The following is a 22,571-nucleotide window of genomic DNA, read 5'->3' on the forward strand; positions in this document are numbered from 1 at the left end:
CAAGTGGAAGAAAAGAAGGTTACCAGGAGTCGTCAGCATGGATTCACCAAGGGGAAATCATGCCTGACCAATCTAATAGCTTTCTACGATGACATGACTGGCTGGGTAGACGAAGGGAGAGCCGTGGATGTTGTCTACCTCGACTTCAGCAAGGCTTTTGACACAGTCTCCCATGATATCCTCCTAGGGAAGCTCAGGAAGTGTGGGCTGGATGAGTGGTCGGTGAAGTGGATTGAGAACTGGCTGAATGGCAGAACTCAGAGGGTTGTCATCAGCGGTGCTGAGTCTAGTTGGAGGCTGGTAACTTGTGGTGTCCCTCAGGGGTCAGTACTGGGCCCAGTCTTGTTTAACTTCTTCATCAACGACCTGGATGAAGAGTTAGAATGTACCCTCAGCAAGTTTGCTGATGACACCAAACTGGGAGGAGTGGTAGACACACCGGAAGGCTGTGCTGCCATTCAGCGTGACCTGGACAGGCTGGAAAGTTAGGCAGAGAGGAACCTGATGAGGTTCAACAAAGGCAAATGTAGGGTCCTGCACCTGGGGAGGAACAACCCCATGCACCAGTACAGGCTTCGGGCGGACCTGCTGGTGAGCAGCTCTGCGGAGAGGGACCTGGGTGTCCTGGTGGATGACAGGTTAACCATGAGCCAGCAGTGTGCCCTGGCTGCCAAGAAGGCCAATGGGATCCTGGGGTGCATCAAGAAGAGTGTGGCCAGCAGGACGAGGGAGGTTCTCCTTCCCCTCTACACTGCCCTGGTGAGGCCTCATCTGGAGTACTGTGTCCAGTTCTGGGCTCCCCAGTTCAAGAAAGATGAAGAGCTACTGGAGAGAGTCCAGCGGAGGGCTGCAAGGATGGTGAGGGGACTGGAACATGTCCCCTACGAGGAGAGGCTGTGGGATCTGGGCTTGTTCAGCCTGAAGAAGAGAAGGCTGTGAGGGGACCTAATAAATGCTTATCAATATCTGAAGGGTGGGTGTCAGGAGGATGGGGCCAAGCTCTTTTCAGTGGTGCCCAGTGACAGGACAAGGGGCAACGGGCACAAACTGAGGCACAGGAAGTTCCGTCTGAACATGAGGAAGAACTTCTTCCCTCTGAGGGTAACGGAGCACTGGAAGAGGCTGCCCAGGGAGGTTGTGGAGTCTCCTTCTCTGGAGATATTCAAGACCCGCCTGGACAAGATCCTGTGCAGCCTACTGTAGGTGACCCTGCTTCGGCAGGAGGGTTGGACTAGATGACCCACAGAGGTCCCTTCCAACCCCTACCATTCTGTGATTCTGTGATTCTGTGATTGTCAAACAGAGACAAATTCACAGGGTGGGATCCAGCTGGAAAGCCAGCACCCTCCACATGCAGTCCTGGGGTGGGATTGCCTGAGAATAGGACCCCAGAATCATTCCTCTTGCCTATGGGAGCAAAGGAAATCACTGAGATGCAGTTAGCATCTCTTGGTCAGAGAAATCAGCATGGAGTCAGGGACGTATGGGTTGCTCTCAGCTGAGCACAGGTGATTTTCCTGAAAAGGAGGAGAATCCTGAATAAGAGTAGGATGAATCTCTGGCAGTGAATGAGTGTGGGAAGGACCTGAGGAGAGAATCTTGTCCAGCATCTGGCTCATGGGTCTTTTTCACTTGCTGACGCGAAGGTGCAGGGCAAGGAAGGGCACTTCCCTCCTTGGGCTGCTATGGCCACATGGCAAAACCATAAGAGCAGTTGTGCCTCCTACCACAAGCTGTGGCCAAGTAAACAATCAGTTTGAAATATAACGTAGGTGTAAAAAAGCACTCAGGCTACGTGAAATGTCATTCTGGAAGGAATTAGTTTGCATTCCCATATTACAATATACTTATTGTTTCCTCTCTAAGATATTCTGCATTTCCAACATGACCCTGAATCCTCTCTCATGGGTGTTTGTGTAAAGCCCAGTGTAAGAAGAGGCCTGAATTCCACCTGTAGGTGGGTCCAAACCATAGCTTTCTTACCCATCCAGGTGGGAATGGGTCTTGTCATGCTCCTTCCTGTAGCTCACAGAGACACTTTTCTCCAGGTGCCTCACTCTCTTTGCCTCCTTCTCTTTCCCTCTGGCCCATCTCTCCTTTGGACCCATTCACCACTGCCTCTCTTCTGTAAAGCCTGCACTTTCTTGATCACCTCAGAAGGCCTCACTGCCAACAGCCTCTGTCATGGCCTACTGAGGTGACATCGTTCCAGTAGTTTGAACCTGTTGGCTTGCCACCACGGGTGCTTTTGTCAGCTTCCACCAAAGATTCTTTCCAGGGCCAGGTCTTTGCTTTCCAAAACAGACTGAGCACAAGAAGAGACGTGTGCACAGAAGGACAAACCATGTCCCAGATATTCACATCCCAGAAATGCAACCACCAGCAGGTTTGTGCTGGGCAGAGAACCCAGAGGGACTCAGGGGCACAGGGACTGCCCCCAGCCAAGCTCTGGTGAGTCCACAGAGCTGGCGGAGAGATATGAAAAGCAGGGGGATAGCTCAAGTTGTTCAAGAGACAATCTTGTCCAGTGTCTGGCTGGTGGGTCTTGCTCACATGTTGAGGCCTTTGCTGATCTCCAAGATGCTGGGCTAGCAGGGCATTGTCTTTCCTTGGGCTTCTTTGGCTAGGAGGTAAAACCGCAAGAGCAGTCACATCTCATAACAAGAGCTCCCTTCTCCAGCAGTGGTCGTTGTTGGATCATGAGGAAAGAGTAAGAGCTGGACAAACGGCTGGGCACCCTTGTGGCAAGGAAGGCCGACAGCATCTGGGCTGCAGTAGGAATAGCATTGCCAGCAGGACAAGGGACCTCGCCCGGCCTCGCAGTGCTCGCTGGCTCTGCCCGGCCACGACTTGGTCTCCTGCAAAACAGACTCCCGGTCCGCCAGCGAGAATGCGCCTGCACAGACCCAGGTTCAACTTGTGCAGCGGCAGGGCCTTGACTCTGATGACATCTCTTCTCCAAGATGAGTGGCCCACTACTCTCAGACTCTCCTCATATGTCATGTTTGTCACCCCCCTGATTGACTTGGTGGCCTTTGCTGGACTTGCTCCAGTACGTCAATGTCCTCAGAGGGTCTCAGATGGGGCAGAAGGTCAGGGTCACTTTCCCAGGCCTGCTGGCAACATTTTGGCTAACACAGCTCAGGATGCCATGTGTCCTGTTTGCTGCAATGACACGCTGCTCTCTCATGTTCACACACGTACACACCTCCCCTGCCCTTGCCTTCCCCACAGTGCCCGTTACCTCCTGAGCAAGCAATGGGATGTGGCCTCGGCTACTCTAGAGCCTCTGCTCAAAACTGGATCCCTGGACAGAGGAGTCAGCCCTGTCTGACCTCTCCCAGAGGAGCTCCCTGGCACTGATCTCACCAAGGTCACTAAGGAGAAGTCCTCAGCTGCACTGCCTGCAAGCTGGACTTGAGATTCAGGCTGAGAGATCTTCAGGAGGGGAGATGGGCTTAGAAAATTTACCCACTGTGCACGGCCCTTGTCAGAAAGAGGGTCTAGACTGGACTTGCCTGTGAGAGAACAGCAGGCTTTAGAGAATGTGGTCTTGGATCCAGTGTCCTTTGCCTCTCAGAGGGAGGTGCTGGGCACTCCGACTGAGATTCCAATGCATGGCATGAAGATCTAGGTGGGCTCAAGTCCAAAGCAGTTATCAGTTCTTTGGTTTACCTGGATGGGCAGGAAAAGGAGGGCTCAGCAGATACAGGCTGCATGTGAGTGCCTCTTCCTTGGACAGATCTCTAACAGTATGACGCCATCGCCTGTCAGCTACACTCAGTCTCCTGCTGACCCTGGGAATCTGCTGCTCTGTGTTGCTGCTGGAGAGAGCAGCGGAGACTATCCCTACCATGAGCAGAACATTCCCTCTTGATGAGTGACACTCAAGGGCACACACACACACAGAGGCTCAGCCACACCAGCACAGAAATATACACAAATGTGTGCTCCAACATGCATCCGCCCTAACCTGGCTGCTTACAAGTACACAAAAGACAAGAACACACAGAGGAACATAAAGATATTTGTACACTACTGAGGACCCGCAGTAATGGGGGAGTGTTAGGCAGGGTGTGGTCAGATCCTAGGAGTACAACGCACACACGCAGGGAGACAACAACAGGGGAAAATCGGGGTGAGCTGAGGAGGGAGGGAAAGATGAGGACAGGGCAATCCCCCAGCAAAGTGGCCCGTGGTGGATTGCTAGACATATAGGAAAAAGAACAACACTTGAAACTGCCCCAACAGAGTGTTTATGTTTAATGTCAGTTCCCTGCTGTGGACCCCTCCAGCACCGGAGCTGAGTCAGCTGCCAGCACTGCTGCATTCCTGCCCTAGAAATCCTGGCACCTTTCATCCCAGTGCTTGAAAGAAGCCTTCATTGGAGAATGGGCATGGCACAAACCTGGAAATGACAAGGCAGCAGTGTTGGAAACAAAAGCACAGCCCATATCATTACCTGTGATGGTCTGCATGCAAGATGAACTTGTCAGAAAATTGTTACCTCTGCAAAGGGAGCCTCTGGTCCTGCAGCAAGAAAGGGCAGGTATAAAAGTCAGCCCAAGTCTCGGCTCTCTCATCCACTTGTCTTGGCTCCTTCTCCTTGGGACCCAGGTGAGTCTGAAGCCCCTTCTCTTCCAAACTGAGATCTCTCCTCAATGGACCTCCCAGCTGATAGTGGCTATGTCCCTTCGTGTGGTTTGGATCTTCTTCTCATGACAGAGGGAAGTGGGGAAAAGTTCTGCATAGAGAGAGGCTGGAATGTGGCTGAGGGGGGCTTTTGGTTTATGAATTAGAAAAGAGCCTCACTCGGCCATGCTGCTCTTTTTAGGGTGATGAAGACTCTGTGGCTCCTGGCTGAGCCTCCGACACCCCACTCAGTAGCGACCTTGGTTCCTTTGTGACAGGATAACCAGGCTGCTCCTCATACACCCCTGTGCTCTATTTCCTCTCTCTCTTCTCTCACAGCTGTACCTCCAGACCAGAGACATGTCCTGCTACAACCCATGCCTGCCATGCCGGCCCTGCGGCCCAACCCCACTGGCCAACAGCTGCAATGAGCCCTGTGTCAGGCAGTGCCAGAACTCCACCGTCGTCATCGAGCCTCCTGCTGTGGTGGTGACCCTGCCCGGCCCCATCCTCAGCTCCTACCCACAGAACACTGTTGTGGGCTCCTCCACCTCTGCTGCTGTTGGCAGCATCCTCAGCTGTGATGGAGTGCCCATCAACTCTGGGTGCTGTGATCTCTCTGGCATTTCCAGCCGCTACTCTGGCAGAAGGTACCTTGCCTGATAAAGATGCTGGGAGTGCCCCAGAGGAGACTCCTCCAGGAACTCAGAACATGGTGCTCTGCAAAGGATCTGGATTTTGAGGGTGTTTTCTGTGTAGCTGAATGGCTTCGCCTTTCTCTCCTGTTTCATTGTTTCCTTTGATTCCCATTGGCAATAACTTTCCTCCAAGGCCAGCCTGGTGGGAACTATTGATCTCGTCTCCCTCTACGGGTCAGGCAGACGGGCATCATGCAGGAACATCTCCACGGCCAAGGCCCACAGACTCTTGGCTTCCTCTGGGGCTCCCTGCCCCACTGGCTTCCAATGAAGTATTTTTTTTCCCTCTTTTGACTCATTAAAGTTGTGCTGTATTCAAACGTGGTCTCCATGTGTTCCTTCCCTCTGTAGACACTCACCACTGCCAAAGGAGAAGGGTGTTGCTCTGGGGTGGAAGGGGGTGAGGGCACAAGGAGACCATTCTGCATTCACAGAGGTTTTGGACACCCTGCGGTGGCTCCTCCTTTGGGCACCAACCCTTGGAGATGAGGAGGACATCCAGGGGTGCTGTGGTGCCAGTGACCATCAGGTCTTGCCTTGTTGTGCCTCTGCCGACAAATGCCCAGAAAGGGACGAAGCCCTGCAGGCTCAGCATCCCCATGAGCTCCAGAGGAAGGGTGTTCCTCTTGCTATGGCTGGAGCTGCGCTGGGGTGACAGGAGGTGAGTGTGGGGCTCTGGAGGATGATTTTCTCTGCAGAATGCAAGAGTAACAACGGAAGGAAGAGCCCTTGGGATGGGGGACAGCTATTACTCCCCCTTTCTCTCCTCTCCAAGACCCACTTGCGGGGCCATGGCCAGCAGACATCGGCAGTAGTAGCAGGGAATATTTGCCCATGACACTGAATGAGTTGAGGCTTGACATCAGAGCTAAGTTTGTGGGAACTGAGGGCAGTCAGCACAGAAATGCAGACAGTGAAAGAGTGGAAAGAGTGAAAGTGGAAGGATGGAAATCCCCACAAGTAAGTCCTCCATCAAGAGGGAATGTCCTCATTCTGGCAGGGATGGAGTTATTTTGCTCTCAGTAGCTACTCTGTTTTGCATGGAGTAGGAGAAGAAAGTGGATAGCACTGATGATTTTCTTTCTTGCTAAGTAATCATGAACTTTTTTCAGTTTCCTATATCCAGCTAACAAGCAGAAGTGCAGGAGCTGGGAGGGAGCACAGCCAGACAGTTACCCCAAGCTGGCCAATGGAAATTTTCCATACCATAGATGCCATTCTCAGTTTATTAATGGGAGTTTTTTTGGGGGGGCAGGAATACGGTCTTTTCCGGGAGTTCAGTCTTTTCCGGGAGTTTGATCTTTTTGGTTCCATGAATTTGGCCTTTTTGGTTCCGTGAGTTTGACAAGGTTGCTGAAGTTCATGAGTTTGGTGAATTCCGCTAAATTTATGGGCTCCAGGAAATCTGTGGGTTCCATGATTGTTGTTCAGGGACTGGCTACACAGACATCAGATGGTGAGAAAAAATCATATTCTGTACCGCTTGTATTGCATCATTATTATTATTATGTATATTAGTATTAATATTGCCTTTGTTGTCTTATTAAACTGTCTTCATCTCAACACACGAATTTTACCTTTTGTTCGTTCTCCTCCCCATCCCATCCTCATCCCCAGCCCAGAGGGTTGTCTGGTCCTGGTTGCTAGTTGCTAGGTTAAGCTACGACAGGGAATTATGGCTCATGAAGCATATCTCAGAATGACTGAAGGCCAAAAGCTTTATAGGGCTTTTCTCTTGCATGTCTGAAATCCTTTTTCCCTCACAGTGCTATTACTAACCACCATCAACAGCAGCACAGCTGGACTTCCTAACCCTACTGCACTAAACCTCGTAACAAGCAGAAGGTCCCTCAGGTCCTTTGCAATGATGATACCATCTGCAGTTGTCCTTCTTGAAGAGGATGGCATTTCATCTGACAGATGAGTAAGCCCTTTTGCCAAAGCACTGCCAGAGTACTGCTATTGGCTCTTGGCATGACCTCTAGTCTGGCTGCACAACTGAGGAGATCTTGGAAAGGTAGGAAAGGGGTACAGGACCCATGCAAGTTTTACACTCCAAATGAAGCGCATTCTTGCAGAGGATGTTTTTTTCCTAATGGTGATTTGAATGATGCTGTGACTCCAATTTCAGAAGGCAGGCACTGAGCTGTCTCAAGCTGTGTGTCCCATGTCATTTCTGTGGCCTCTTTCTATTGCCCAGGTGTCTTCACCTTCATGGGAGCCTCCTCCAAAGGGTCACTAGGCAGAGGAGTGGCTATTATTTACACTGTTCTTACTCCGCTGCTCAGCGCCTCGATTTACACCCGAAGAAAGAAGGATGCAAAACCTGCTCTGAGCAGGTTCGAGAGCTGGTATTTGTTCACAGGCAGGAAATAATGGGCAGGGTGCCATGACTCTCACACAAATATCACCGTACATCAGGGTATTAGTGACCCATGTAACAGATAAGCTGAGGAGGCCCTGGCCTCTGCTGTGCTATATGCAGAGCTTGGCCTTCAGGGCCACGTTGTGCTGAACAGACTCTTTGGACAGACGACCAACTCAGCCAGTTGATTGTAACCAGTGAGCCTGGAGGCAGCTCCTGCTCCGTACCAGTAATTACAGTACCTGTCTGTCCTTGCCTATAGCTAAAAGGGCAGTAAGAAGTTCTCATGTGGACATCCTTTCTGTTTAACAGCAGAAATTATGTATAGAGCTCTTTTATCTGATGACAATTGTCTGAAGGTTTTATTGATCAAATCAGGGCAATCGTTTAATGGGCAGGATCTGTGTGGTGTGCTGTGCCCTGATTGGAGCTGAACCAGGGGCCCTGTGTAAGATGCAGGTGTAGCAGCTCAAAGGGATCTGGGCAGCAAAAGGTGGGGTGGGGGCATGGAGCAGGGTGCACATGGAGATGGCAGCCCTATTCCCTGAGAACAAGCCCAGGGAAAGAAGTCCCGCCTTCTGCTGGTAACACTGTGGAGCCAGCATAACAAGCAACAGGTTGTGGCTCTGCTGCATTCCAGGGCAGAGGTAACCCTAATTCATGGAAACCTGCCCAAGAAGACAGTGATCAATGTTAACAAAATCAGGGTGAGGATGCAGCCAAAAATTGTCTCAAAGTCTTTCTAACCTTGCACCCAGGAGGATACCTGCTGCTTACAGCTTGGGGTGGGCTCAGGGACTGCCCTGGTATGTATCACAGAGCATGATCCATCAGCAGGAAAGACTGTTGATACGCAGCGGGGGAAAATCTTCATTCCATATCTGCTCAGGTCGTAGTGGGGAGGATTGTGCCCCCACCATGTGCAGGCCGCTCCCTCCAGGACTGCAGCCTCAGAGCAGGACTGGCTGTCCTCCCAGGGCATGCTGACACCTCTCCAAAAAGCAGAATGTCATTAGAAGCTACGGCTGTTCAGCAGCCACATTTGTCTTTCAAGAACCCTGGCCGGCATATAAAGAAAGGGGCTGGGTCCTGGCATAGCACCATGGGTTACCGGCTTTTTGGGCACAGCCATCCTCATGGGGCTGCAGTTGCTCCCCATAGCATCACCCTGCCAGCGCAGCCAGAGGCTGCTCTTGTGCATTTGCTGTGCTGCCTCAGGGGTACGGGCACAGCCCCCTGCCTTCCCAGGGGAGTGTGGAGCAGCACTGGGAGGAGTGCAGCCTGTCCCCAAGGTGTGAGCTGTCCCCTTCTGCTGGCAACAACCTGCTGACTGCACCTACCCAGCAGGAGGTCGAGGAGGCACAGGGAAATGTTGTTTATGCTGTCGTTACCTGAACTAAGTTGTCCTGAGACACTGTCTGATACCTATCTCCCAAGATAGGATCCCAGGTTGCATAAATAAAAAAGAAAATAAAGAATACCAAAAATTTATTCTAAATGGTATCCAACACGAAATCCAGAAACCACAGGATTGGGCAAAGTTGTATGAAATACTATAGGCAGACAACAAACACCCATCTGTTTTTTATGAAATATTATGCGAGGAAATGCTGGAGAAACTCATAGTAGCCATAAATTCATAGAATCATTAAGGCTGGAAAAGTCCTCTATGATCATCAAGTCCATCCATCCACCCAACACCACCATGCCTACTAATCCATATCCTGAAGCGCCATATCTACAAGTTTTTTGAACACCTCCAGGCATGGTGACTCTACCACTGCCCTGGGCAGCCTGTTCCAATGCCTGACCGCTCTTTCAGTAAAGACATTTTTACTAGTATCTAATTTAAACCTCCCTTGACCCAACTTGAGGCCATTGCCTCTCGTCCTATTGCTAGTTAGTTGGGAGAAGAGACCAACACCTGCCTCACTCAATCTCCTTTCAGGTAGTTGTGGAGAGCAATAAGGTCCCCCCTCAGCCTCCTCTTCTCCACACTAAACAGCCCCAGCTCCCTCAGCTGCTCCTCGTAAGACTTGTTCTCTAGACCCCTCACCAGCCCCTCAATGTCCTTCTTGTAGTGAGGGGCCCAAAACTGAACACAGTATTCGAGGTGCGGCCTCACCAGTGCCGAGTACAGGGGCATGGTCACCTCCCTCCTCCTGCTGGCCACACCATTCCTGATACAAGCCAGGATGCCTTTGGCCTTCTTGGCCACCTGGGCACGCTACCGGCTCATGTTCAGCCAGCTGTCAACCAACACAGAATCACAGAATCACAGAATGTTCGGGGAATATCTGTGGGTCACCTAGTCCAATCCCCCTGCCGAAGCAGGGTCACCTACAGCAGGCTGCACAACACCCAAGATCTTTTTCCGCCAGGCAGCTTTCCTGCCACTCTTCCCCAAGCCTGTAGCATTGCATGGGGTTATCGAAGTGCAGGACCCGGCATCTAGTCTTGTTGAAACTCATACAGTTGGCCTCGGCCCATCGATCCAGACTGTCCAGATCTCTCTGCAGAATCTTCCTACCCTCAAACAGATCGACGCTTCGACCCAAGTTGGTGTCATCTGCAAAATTCCTGATGGAGCACTCAATCCTTTCATCCAGATCTTTGATAAAGATGTTAAACAAGACCAGACCGAAAACTGAGCCCTGAAGAACACCACTCGTGATCAGCTGCCAGCTGGATTCACCATTCACCACCACTCTCTGGGCTCAGCCATTTAGCTAGTTCTTTATCCAGCGATGAGTACACCCATTCAAACCATGAGCAGCCAGTTTCTCCAGGAGGATGCTGTGGGGAACAGTCTCAAAGGCCTTCCTAAAGTCCAGGTAGACAACATCCACAGCCTTTCCCTCATCCACTAGATGGGTCACTGGGTCATAGAAGGAGATTAGGTTGGTCAAGCAGGACCTGCCTTTCATGAACCCATGCTGGCTGGGCCTGATGCACTGGTTGTCCTTCACATGCCCCATGAGCGCACTCAGGATGAATTGCTCCATAATCTTGCCCGGCACCAAGGTCAGGCTGACAGCCTGTAGTTCCCAGAATCCTCCTTAAGGCCCTTCTTGTAGATGTGTGTCACACTGGTGATTCTCCACTCATTAGGGACCTCCCGTGTTAGCCATGACTGCTGATAAATGATGGAGAGTGGCTTGCTCAGCTCCTCTGCCAGCTCCCTTAGTACTCTTGGGTGTATCCCATCCGGCCCCATAGGCTTGTAAGCGTCCAGGGGGCATAGCAGGTCATTAACTGCTTCCTCCTGGATTATGGGAGGTTCGTTCCAGTCTCCTTCCCTATCTTACAGCACTGGGGGCTGACTACCCTGGGGATAACCAGTGTGACTATTAAAGACTGAGGCGAAGAAGACATGAAGTACCTCAGCCTTTTCCTCATCCTTGGTGGCAATATTCCCCTGCGTATCCAATCAGGGACTGAGTTTCTCCTGGGCCCTCTTTTCCTTGTTAATGCATTTGCAAAAACATTCTTTGTTGTCCCCTACAACAGTGGCCAGCCTGAGTTCTAGCTGGCCTTTTGCCTTTCTAATTTCCCCTCTGCAAGACCTAACGAGACCCCTGTACTCCTCTTGAGTCGCCCACCCTTTCTTCCAAAAGTGGTAGACCCTCCTTTTTTTTCTGAGTCCCAGAAAAACTGACTGTTCAGCCAGGCCGGTCGTCTTCCCCACCCGTTCGTCTCGCGGCACATGGGAACAGCCTGCTCCTGTGGCTGTAACTTCCTCCTTGAAGAATGTCCAGCATTCCCGGACCCCTTTGCCCTTCAGGACTTTCTCCCAGGGGACCCTCTCAACCAGCGTCCTGAACAGGCCAAAGTCTGTCCTCCGGAAGTCCATGGTGGTGGTTTTGCTGGTCCCCCATTAACTTCACCTCATACCGAGAACTCAACAAAAAGGGAATAGTGACATAATCAAAGAAAAATAAAGAGCAGATTCAGATGCAAAAAAACCCAGAACAACCCAAAAGTAGAAAAGAAAACAAAAGGAGGAAATTTAAAACAAGGAATAACACCCGGGCGGTACTGGCAAATAGAGTTTTCAGAGTTCCCTAGAGGTACCCATGTTATGGTTTGGCTGCGGCTGGCAACAAAAGCGCCAACGCAGCCGCCACTCCCCCCGCCGGGGTGCGGAGCAGAATGGAAAGAAACAGGCAGAAAACTGGTGGGTTGGGATAAGGGCAGTTTAACAGAACAGCAAACAAAGGGAACAGGAACAAGAACGATACAGATAAAGAGATAACACAAAACAAACCCGCAGAACAGAGCCCGTAGAACAGAGCTGCTCTCTCCCAGACTGCCGCCGCGCGCTCCCGAGCCGCAAGTGAGTTCCCGCCACTCCAGCTCACCGGAACCCAGCATGACGGCACATGGCATGGAAAACCCTGCTCTGTTTGGCCAGGTTGGGTCAGCTAGCCCACCTGTGCTCCTTCCTGGATTCCGGTGAAAATTAACCCAGTCCTGGCCAAACACAGGACAACCCAGTATAAATATTTTTTAGTCCTGGTAGATACTTCTTCTAGTTCATAGAATCGTAGAATCACAGAATGGTAAGTGTTGGAAGGGACCTTAAAGATCATCTGGTTCCAACCCTCCTGCCATGAGCAGCAACATCTTCCACTAGACCAGGTTGCTCAGAGCTCCATGCAACCTGGCCTTCAACACTTCCAGGGAGGGGGCATCCACAGCTTCTCTGGGCAACCTGTTCCAGTGTTTCACCACCCTCATGGGGAAGAATTTCCTCCTAATATCTAATCTACATCTGCCCTCTTTTAGTTTACCGACTTTCCCCCTTGTCCTATCACTATAGACTGTTGTGAAAAGCCCCTCTCCTTCTTGTAGGCCCCTTTCAGGTACTCGAAGGCTGCTCTAAGGTCACCCCAGAGCCTTCTCTTCTCCAGGCTGAACAGCCCCAACTCCCTCAGCCTGTCCTCATAGGAGAGGTACTCCAGTCCTCTGATCATCTTCGTGGCCCTCCTCTGGACCCGCTCATACACATCCATGTCCTTCTTATGTTTGGGGCTCCAGAGCTGGATGCAGTACTCTAGGAGGGCTCTCACGAGAGCCGAGTAAAGGGGCAGAATCGCCTCCCTCGCCCTGCTGGCCATGCTTCTCTTGATGCGGCCCAGGATACGGTTGGCTTTCTGGGCTGTAAGCGTACATTGCTGGCTCATGTTGAGCTTCCCGTCCACCAGTACCCTCAAGTCTTTCTCCTCAGGGCTGCTCTCGAGCCACTCCCCACCCAGCCTGTACTTGTGTTTGGCCTGAAGTTTTCCCTGTCACACCAATAAGACAAGAGAAGTAATTAAAGTAATGTTAAAAGAAATAATAGCAAGATTTGTTATTGCAGAAGGAATACCTTCTGACAATGGACCTTATTTCCCAGCAGAAGTAGTACAGAGGGTATCAGAAATTTTGAAAACTAATTAGGGTCTCCACGTCCCATGGAGACCTCAGACCAGTGGAGAAGTAGAGCAAATGAATCAGACTCTTCAGAAGCAGATTTCACAAGTCTGTCAGGAAGATCACCTCAAATGAGTAGAAGCCCTACCTTTGGCCTTATTGAGAGTTAGGGTAACCCCAAGAATCAGAGAAAGAGTAAGCCCTTTTGAGAGAATGTATGGAAAACCATATCCTACTAACGCACTCGCAACAAAAGAGGATTAAATGTATATTAGAGGATAGGCAACAGTTAAAGAGTATTTAATCTTTGTTTCGCAGATTTTATCTTTGATACATAGGTACTTAAATGAGAGGACACAGTTGCTGTTGAATACTCTGGTCCAGTCTTTTCAGCCAGGAGACAGATACATTCAAACTTGGAAAGAAACTTACACCACAGTAAAAGCAGAAGGAGTAGACTCCTGGATCCATTACAGAATTTAATTAATAATTCCAATAATTGTTTGTGTCATGTTTGGATGTTTAAAAAGTCTAATCACTAGACAAATATCTCAATCCTACGTGTTAGTTGTACAAAACAGATGTGAGACTCGTCAAAGGACAGGATTTCAAGAAGTCTGAAAGGGAGGAAATCATTATCTAAACTAATTTATCCTGAGACACTGCTGCTAGAGATGGCCATTGTATAGCCCTACCCTTGCTGGTTTAAAGCCAGACAAGAAATTAATCTCATCTAAACAACGTGCCTTTGTCTTGTAAGTGGGAGGTGGCTGTCAAGAGCATGAGTTTAACTGGTGTATTACTAGCCCAACTAGTAAACCATGAAGAAATGCTTAGACTTGCCAAAAGAAACAGGCCACTAGGGGAAAGGTAATTCTGCCAGGGGGAGATCGCGACCACCGACTCACAGACCACCTACCCCAATTATATCACCAACACAAATGATGAAGTTGAAGAAGAACAGCTAAGCATGTGTACTAATTTACATGCTGGACAAAGACACATTAAACAATCATTTAACAGAATAACAATGCTTATGTATGAGGAACTTGAATATGCTAATGCTTTGTGTATAAAGAACTATTAATTCAGAAGCTTGAGTGTGCTAGCTTTGTGGAAAAGCCACCTAGCACCCAAACTTCTGTAACGTCGTAATAAAATCAGCATCTCTGTCCTTGTGTGTATTTTGGCTCATCGCAGACCAGATAACAGAACCAGTTTTGGACAATATGAGGGTATGTCAAAGGTCTTGCTCAAGTCAAGGTACACCCCTCCCCTTCCTCACAGTGCCAGTCACCTCCTCATAGAAAGCAATGAGGCTGGTGAAGCATGATTGGCCCTCAGTAAACCCATGTCAGCTGCTCCCAACACACTTCTTGCCTTTCAAGAGTTTGGAAAAGGCTTCTGAGAGTCTTTGCTCCATGTTCTTAGCAGGGATTGATGAGAGCCTGTGCAGTTGCTCCCTGAGCACCCTAGGATGCATCCCAAGTCATCCCACAAACTTGTGTATGTCAAAATGGTAAGAAAGAGCTCCTTGGTTCTTTCTTCTTGTGCTGTGGGTGCTGCCTCATTCCCAGAGGTTCTGCAAGGAGGCTCAGGGGTGTGGTAGGCCTGAGGAAAATCCATACCAGTAAAAACTGAGGATTAATAGGCATCAAGAACATCACCCTTTTTCCTGTCATTTGTCGCTATGTCCCCATCCTCACTGAGCAAGAAGACTACATCTACTTAGGCTTCCAAGCACCCCCATCCCATGGTTAAACCCCATATCCATGTCCAAGGTACTCAAGGACAGAGAAATAGCAGGCAGAAAGTGACTGACTGGTTTGGTTTGGCCTGGATAAATGCCAGGTGCCCACCAAAACCGCTCTATCACTCCCCCTCCTCAGCTGGACAGGGCAGAGGAAATATGATGAAAGGCTTGAGGGTCAAGATAAGGACAGGGAGAGATCACTCACCAATTGCAATCATAGACAAAACAGACTGAACTAGGGGAGAAAAAGGAGTTTAACTCATCACCAATCAAATCAGAGGAGGATGGTGAAAAATAAAACCAGATCTTAAAACACCTTCCCCCCCACCCCTCCCTTCTTCCTGGGCTCAGCTTCACTCCCGTTTCTCTACCTCCTCCCCCCGAGCGGCACAGGGGGATGGGGAATGGGGGTTATGGTCAGTTCATCACACGTTGTCTCTGCCACTCCTTCCTCCTCAGGGGTAGACTCTTTCCCTGCTCCAGCGTGAGGTCCCTCTCATGGGAGACAGTTCTCCACAAACTTCTCCAGTGTGAGTCCTTCCCACGGGCTGAAGCTCTTCACAAATTGCCCCAGCATGGGTCCTTCCCACGGGGTGCAGTCCTTCAAGAACAGGCTGCTCCAGCGTGGGTCCCCAGGTGGTCACCAGCCCTGCCAGCAAACCTGCTCCAGTGTGGGCTCCTCTCTTCACGGGTCCACATGTCCTGGCAGGAGCCTGCTCCAGTACGGGCTCCCTGCGGGGTCACAGCTTCCTTCAGGCATCCAACTGCTCCGGCATGGGGTGCCTTCCACAGGCTACAGGTGGATATCTGCTCCATCGTGGACCTCCACGGACTGCAGGGGTACAACCTGCCTCACCATGGTCTTCATCACGAGTTGCAAGGGAAGGGTCTCTGCTCCGGAGGCTCGAGCACCTCCTCCCCCCTCCTCCTTCACTGACCTTGGTATCTGCAGAGTTGTTTCTTGCACATCGTCTCACTCCTCTCTTTCAACTGCTGTCTCACCGCAGTTTTTTTCTTCTCCTTCTTTAACATGTTATCACAGAGGTGCCACCACCATTGCTGATTGGCTTGGCCTTGGCTAGTGGCAGGTCCATCTTAGAGCCGGCTGGCACTGGCTTTGTCAGACATGGGGGAAGCTTCTCACAGCTTCTCACAGAAGCCACCCCTATAGCCTCCCCGCTACCAAAACCTTGCCACGCAAACTCATAACACTGACATCCTTGAAGTGAGTCAGCAAGGTGAGAGCTGTTCATCAACACTTCTCCTGACACTGCAGCGTCCAGAGCTCCTTCGATAAATCAACCTCTTGCCAGTGGTCTCCCTCAGTCAACGGAACCATGGCAGCTTCTGGAGGATGCTACATGAAGAGATGTCATTTGGATCATTTCCACTGGCTAAGCTGGTAAGTGAAGCCTGCCCAAGACTCCTAGCATAGACTTCCAATGTCTTGCATGTTTCAGGAGAGCCAGATTAAGGGTAGTTTCTCTGCTCTTGTGCCACATGAGATTTCTGGTATGTAAATTCCCAAGGAGGAAGAAAGGAGGCAAAGAGATCCTTCAGATGATGGTTCAGCTGCATCTGTCTTAGATACCCACCTGAGGATGAGATCGGTTGTGCCTTAGAGAGCTGACCAAGAATCCTCCTTTGTCTGCAGGCAAGGCAGAGATGAAACCCCTCAGCTCAGCTGACTTCTCAGCAGAGCTACCTTGGATGCGATTCAGCTAAGAGAATTTTGCCTTCACTCGCTGAGGCAGCGGTATTTCTGCCCAAGCTGAGATGTGCAACGTCCATCAAAACTACTTGCTAGACTCCTGCCTTAGTCCTCAGAGACAACCTGGCACTTCTAGAGCGCTCTTAGCCCTGTATATTAGGCAAGATGAGACAAGTCTCTCTGCCAAGGGACTTCTCTTTGCCCAAAGAAGGGTGGCAAGCTGAAGAGCTAAGATCAGAGTACTTCATCCTACATCTTTCAGCTTGGTCAGCAGAATTCTTTCCATTGACTCTGACACGGCAAAATTACAAAGAGGTGAGTCTTTCCCCTAGGAGCTACGCTGAGCAGCAGACATTGGTAGAGTTCAAGCTTCCTGTGCTGAGACTTGGAAGAAAGCGAATATACAACATCACGAGTCCCTGAGTAATGACTGTCATTCTAGCCTGCTGCCCTGTGCTGCTGTCGTCTCAGGTGGAAACTGTGGGAAAAGAAGAGAAGATTGGTGAGGAATAAAGTAAACACACTCAAGTGACTTGCAGCTGGGGCACAGAAAAACACATGTGTTGTACTAATTTCTGTTTAGCCTTATGTGTGGGACAAGTAGAACACCTGTGTTTAGATAACATAGGCCTGTGACGACATAGAGGCACCCTACTGAACATGCGGTGAATTCTTGCCCTGCTGTGGGAAAGGTCAAAGCACAGTAGTAAACTACTCCTGCATGAATCCTCGATAAACGGGCAAAACCAGCAGGTTCATTCATCATCTAGCATGGATCAATCTCTGTGGTGCCTGTGTGCTTGGCTGTGTGCCTCCGCCCGAGTGGTGCTTCAGGGATACCGAAGGTAGAGGGTCCAAAAGGTTGGCATGGTAATGAAAATAAATTTTCTCCTTGCATTTCATTTGTAGTTTTGTGGTAGTTCCTGTGTCCTGCCTGTGCAGGACCCCTGTGATCAACTATAGAGGTGGGAAAATCTCTTTCGGTGCCACATTGTCATGACAGGTTTCTGTTCCCTCAGTCTCACTTGCTGAGATGGCAATTCAATATTTCCTGCCTTGAAGAGTGCAGCTATGCTTCCCTTCCTCTGCAACAGCCTTTCATGTAGCCGGACATCTTCAGTCTGCCATCCAGTTTCCTACATGGGATCTTCAGCTCACGGAATCAATTACATTCACCATGTTCTAAAGGAGATGCCTGCACTTGATCCGATAAATTATTTGGCATGTTCATTTGATGGTTTAGGCCTGACCTTCAGGGTCCAAACATGCTTCTGAAGCAAAGGATGTCCCTGGCAATTTTAACTTAGGGTCGATGTTGTTTTTCTGTGCTCTGCACCAACTACTTTTTCAGGGATGACCGCTTTGTTTCACTACTAGCAGCATCTGAAGGACCAGCACAGGTATGCAAGCTCTCACAGAAACTTTCCTGTCTTTGCAGATAAACATCAACACTTAAGGGCACGCTGCGGACAAGTGTGGAAGAATTCATGCTTCTTGGCTTCCCAGGTATGAGGCATTCCCAGGTCTCCTTTGTGGTGGGATTTGCAGTGACGTACTCCCTGACATCAGTACGCAGTGCATCCGTCATACCCCTCATGTGGATGAACAGCAATGTACTTTTTCCCATGTAATATCCTCTTTCCTGAGTTCTGATACATTATGGATGTTGTTCCAAACAACTCCAATGACAGGAGTCATGCTGGGGATGAGCCAGATCATCTCCCTCAGTGTCTGCATCCTTCAGCTGTTCTTTCTTCTCTCCCTAGGCTCCAATGAGTGTTTTCTCCTCTTTGTCGTGGCCTGTGACCATTAATTGACCATACGCTACCACTTGACATACAGCTCCCTCATGAACAGGGTCCTCTTTGCTCGGCTGATGCTCAGCTTCTGTCTGGGAGGCTTTTTGGCCATCTCACTGCTGGCCATTCTGAGAACCAGCCTGACATTCTGTGGGCCAGATATCATTAATCCTTTTCTCTACAATATAGATTCCTGTAGGCAGTTTCTGAAGGTACATTTGCATTTTTAATTAAAAATATGCATATTGCATTAACAGTCCATCGTCCTACCCATTTTGGGCTTTGTTGTGGAAACACTTTGATGTAATTGGCCAAGTCCCCAAACTGCAGAGCTGCGAAAGGCTGGCTGAGGAGCAAGGCTCTCTTTCCATTCTCTGCGAGGACATTACCACTTCCAAAGGCCACTTGCAAGGGGCACTTGCTAGGATTTTCATTTCAGAGGAGATGAATCGCATTCTCAAAGCTCTTCTTTCTGCAGACTGACACTGAAGGGAGTCCATGTGAGCACTTCATAAAGAAGAGGCATCAACATGGCAGATACAGCTTCATGAACAGAGTGGGATTGATCTCACCTGAGGGTAGAGCTCTCCAGGTGAGATGACTGAGTCCAGACTGAATGTCTCCTCCTCCCTTCTGGAAGCAGTGGTGCTTCTGGAGGCAATTCTCCTGTGTCCACCCATGCTGGGTATTTGGCTCTTAGACCTGCAACCAGACACCCAGGCACCAGTGCCCAAGGACAGGCTGATGCCCATCATCAGCGGAGATCAGGTGGAAGAGAAAGGTCCATGGAATCTGGAAAGAGGGGCAGGCCACTTGGGAAGAGTACAGAAACGTGGTCAGAGAGTGCAGCGATGCGACAAGGAAGGCCAAGGCCCACCTGGAATTGAAGCTGGCAAGGGATGTCAAAAACAACAAGAAGGGTTTCTTCAACTACATCAGCAGCAAAAGGAAGGCTAGGGACAATGTGGGGCCGCTGCTGAATGAGGCGGGTGTCCTGGTGACGGAGGATGCGGAGAAGGCACAGCTACTGAATGCCTTCTTTGCTTCAGTCTTCAGTGCTAAGACTGGCCCTCAGGAATCCCAGGCCCCGGAGGTAAGAGAAGAAGCCTACAGAGAGGATGACTTTCCCTTGGTCGAGGAGGACTGCGTGAGGGATCGCTTAAGTGAACCGGACATCCACAAATCCATGGGCCCCAATGGAATGCACGCACGAGTGCTGAGAGAGCTGGCGGATGTCATTGCTGAGCCATTCTCCATCATCTTTGAGAGGTCCTGGAGGACAGGAGAGGTGCCCGAGGACTGGAGAAAGGCCAATGTCACTCCAGTCTTCAAAAAGGGCAAGAAGGAGGATCCAGGGAACTACAGGCTGGTCAGCCTCACCTCCATCCCAGGAAAGGTGATGGAGCAGCTTATCCTGGAGGCCATCATGAAGCAAGTGGAAGAAAAGAAGGTTACCAGGAGTCGTCAGCATGGATTCACCAAGGGGAAATCATGCCTGACCAATCTAATAGCTTTCTACGATGACATGACTGGCTGGGTAGACGAAGGGAGAGCCGTGGATGTTGTCTACCTCGACTTCAGCAAGGCTTTTGACACAGTCTCCCATGATATCCTCCTAGGGAAGCTCAGGAAGTGTGGGCTGGATGAGTGGTCGGTGAAGTGGATTGAGAACTGGCTGAATGGCAGAACTCAGAGGGTTGTCATCAGCGGCGCTGAGTCTAGTTGGAGGCTGGTAACTTGTGGTGTCCCTCAGGGGTCAGTACTGGGCCCAGTCTTGTTTAACTTCTTCATCAACGACCTGGATGAAGAGTTAGAATGTACCCTCAGCAAGTTTGCTGATGACACCAAACTGGGAGGAGTGGTAGACACACCGGAAGGCTGTGCTGCCATTCAGCGTGACCTGGACAGGCTGGAAAGTTAGGCAGAGAGGAACCTGATGAGGTTCAACAAAGGCAAATGTAGGGTCCTGCACCTGGGGAGGAACAACCCCATGCACCAGTACAGGCTTCGGGCGGACCTGCTGGTGAGCAGCTCTGCGGAGAGGGACCTGGGTGTCCTGGTGGATGACAGGTTAACCATGAGCCAGCAGTGTGCCCTGGCTGCCAAGAAGGCCAATGGGATCCTGGGGTGCATCAAGAAGAGTGTGGCCAGCAGGACGAGGGAGGTTCTCCTTCCCCTCTACACTGCCCTGGTGAGGCCTCATCTGGAGTACTGTGTCCAGTTCTGGGCTCCCCAGTTCAAGAAAGATGAAGAGCTACTGGAGAGAGTCCAGCGGAGGGCTGCAAGGATGGTGAGGGGACTGGAACATGTCCCCTACGAGGAGAGGCTGTGGGATCTGGGCTTGTTCAGCCTGAAGAAGAGAAGGCTGTGAGGGGACCTAATAAATGCTTATCAATATCTGAAGGGTGGGCGTCAGGAGGATGGGGCCAAGCTCTTTTCAGTGGTGCCCAGTGACAGGACAAGGGGCAACGGGCACAAACTGAGGCACAGGAAGTTTCGTCTGAACATGAGGAAGAACTTCTTCCCTCTGAGGGTAACGGAGCACTGGAAGAGGCTGCCCAGGGAGGTTGTGGAGTCTCCTTCTCTGGAGATATTCAAGACCCGCCTGGACAAGATCCTGTGCAGCCTACTGTAGGTGACCCTGCTTCGGCAGGAGGGTTGGACTAGATGACCCACAGAGGTCCCTTCCAACCCCTACCATTCTGTGATTCTGTGATTCTGTGATTGTCAAACAGAGACAAATTCACAGGGTGGGATCCAGCTGGAAAGCCAGCACCCTCCACATGCAGTCCTGGGGTGGGATTGCCTGAGAATAGGACCCCAGAATCATTCCTCTTGCCTATGGGAGCAAAGGAAATCACTGAGATGCAGTTAGCATCTCTTGGTCAGAGAAATCAGCATGGAGTCAGGGACGTATGGGTTGCTCTCAGCTGAGCACAGGTGATTTGCCTGAAAAGGAGGAGAATCCTGAATAAGAGTAGGATGAATCTCTGGCAGTGAATGAGTGTGGGAAGGACCTGAGGAGAGAATCTTGTCCAGCATCTGGCTCATGGGTCTTTTTCACTTGCTGACGCGAAGGTGCAGGGCAAGGAAGGGCACTTCCCTCCTTGGGCTGCTATGGCCACATGGCAAAACCATAAGAGCAGTTGTGCCTCCTACCACAAGGTGTGGCCAAGTAAACAATCAGTTTGAAATATAACGTAGGTGTAAAAAAGCACTCAGGCTACGTGAAATGTCATTCTGGAAGGAATTAGTTTGCATTCCCATATTACAATATACTTATTGTTTCCTCTCTAAGATATTCTGCATTTCCAACATGACCCTGAATCCTCTCTCATGGGTGTTTGTGTAAAGCCCAGTGTAAGAAGAGGCCTGAATTCCACCTGTAGGTGGGTCCAAACCATAGCTTTCTTACCCATCCAGGTGGGAATGGGTCTTGTCATGCTCCTTCCCGTAGCTCACAGAGACACTTTTCTCCAGGTGCCTCACTCTCTTTGCCTCCTTCTCTTTCCCTCTGGCCCATCTCTCCTTTGGACCCATTCACCACTGCCTCTCTTCTGTAAAGCCTGCACTTTCTTGATCACCTCAGAAGGCCTCACTGCCAACAGCCTCTGTCATGGCCTACTGAGGTGACATCGTTCCAGTAGTTTGAACCTGTTGGCTTGCCACCACGGGTGCTTTTGTCAGCTTCCACCAAAGATTCTTTCCAGGGCCAGGTCTTTGCTTTCCAAAACAGACTGAGCACAAGAAGAGACGTGTGCACAGAAGGACAAACCATGTCCCAGATATTCACATCCCAGAAATGCAACCACCAGCAGGTTTGTGCTGGGCAGAGAACCCAGAGGGACTCAGGGGCACAGGGACTGCCCCCAGCCAAGCTCTGGTGAGTCCACAGAGCTGGCGGAGAGATATGAAAAGCAGGGGGATAGCTCAAGTTGTTCAAGAGACAATCTTGTCCAGTGTCTGGCTGGTGGGTCTTGCTCACATGTTGAGGCCTTTGCTGATCTCCAAGATGCTGGGCTAGCAGGGCATTGTCTTTCCTTGGGCTTCTTTGGCTAGGAGGTAAAACCGCAAGAGCAGTCACATCTCATAACAAGAGCTCCCTTCTCCAGCAGTGGTCGTTGTTGGATCATGAGGAAAGAGTAAGAGCTGGACAAACGGCTGGGCACCCTTGTGGCAAGGAAGGCCGACAGCATCT

At 50.4% G+C, this 22,571-nt stretch overlaps 1 pseudogene; it reads left to right on the top strand.

The window, feature by feature from the left end:
- Window positions 1–4,483: 4,483 nt before the first annotated feature.
- Window positions 4,484–5,295, top strand: LOC142364363 (feather keratin Cos2-3-like; annotated as a pseudogene).
- The last annotated feature ends 17,276 nt before the right edge of the window (window positions 5,296–22,571 follow it).

The sequence above is a fragment of the Opisthocomus hoazin genome, chromosome 26 (genome assembly GCF_030867145.1).
Source record: "Opisthocomus hoazin isolate bOpiHoa1 chromosome 26, bOpiHoa1.hap1, whole genome shotgun sequence".
NCBI classification, from domain to species: domain Eukaryota; kingdom Metazoa; phylum Chordata; class Aves; order Opisthocomiformes; family Opisthocomidae; genus Opisthocomus; species Opisthocomus hoazin.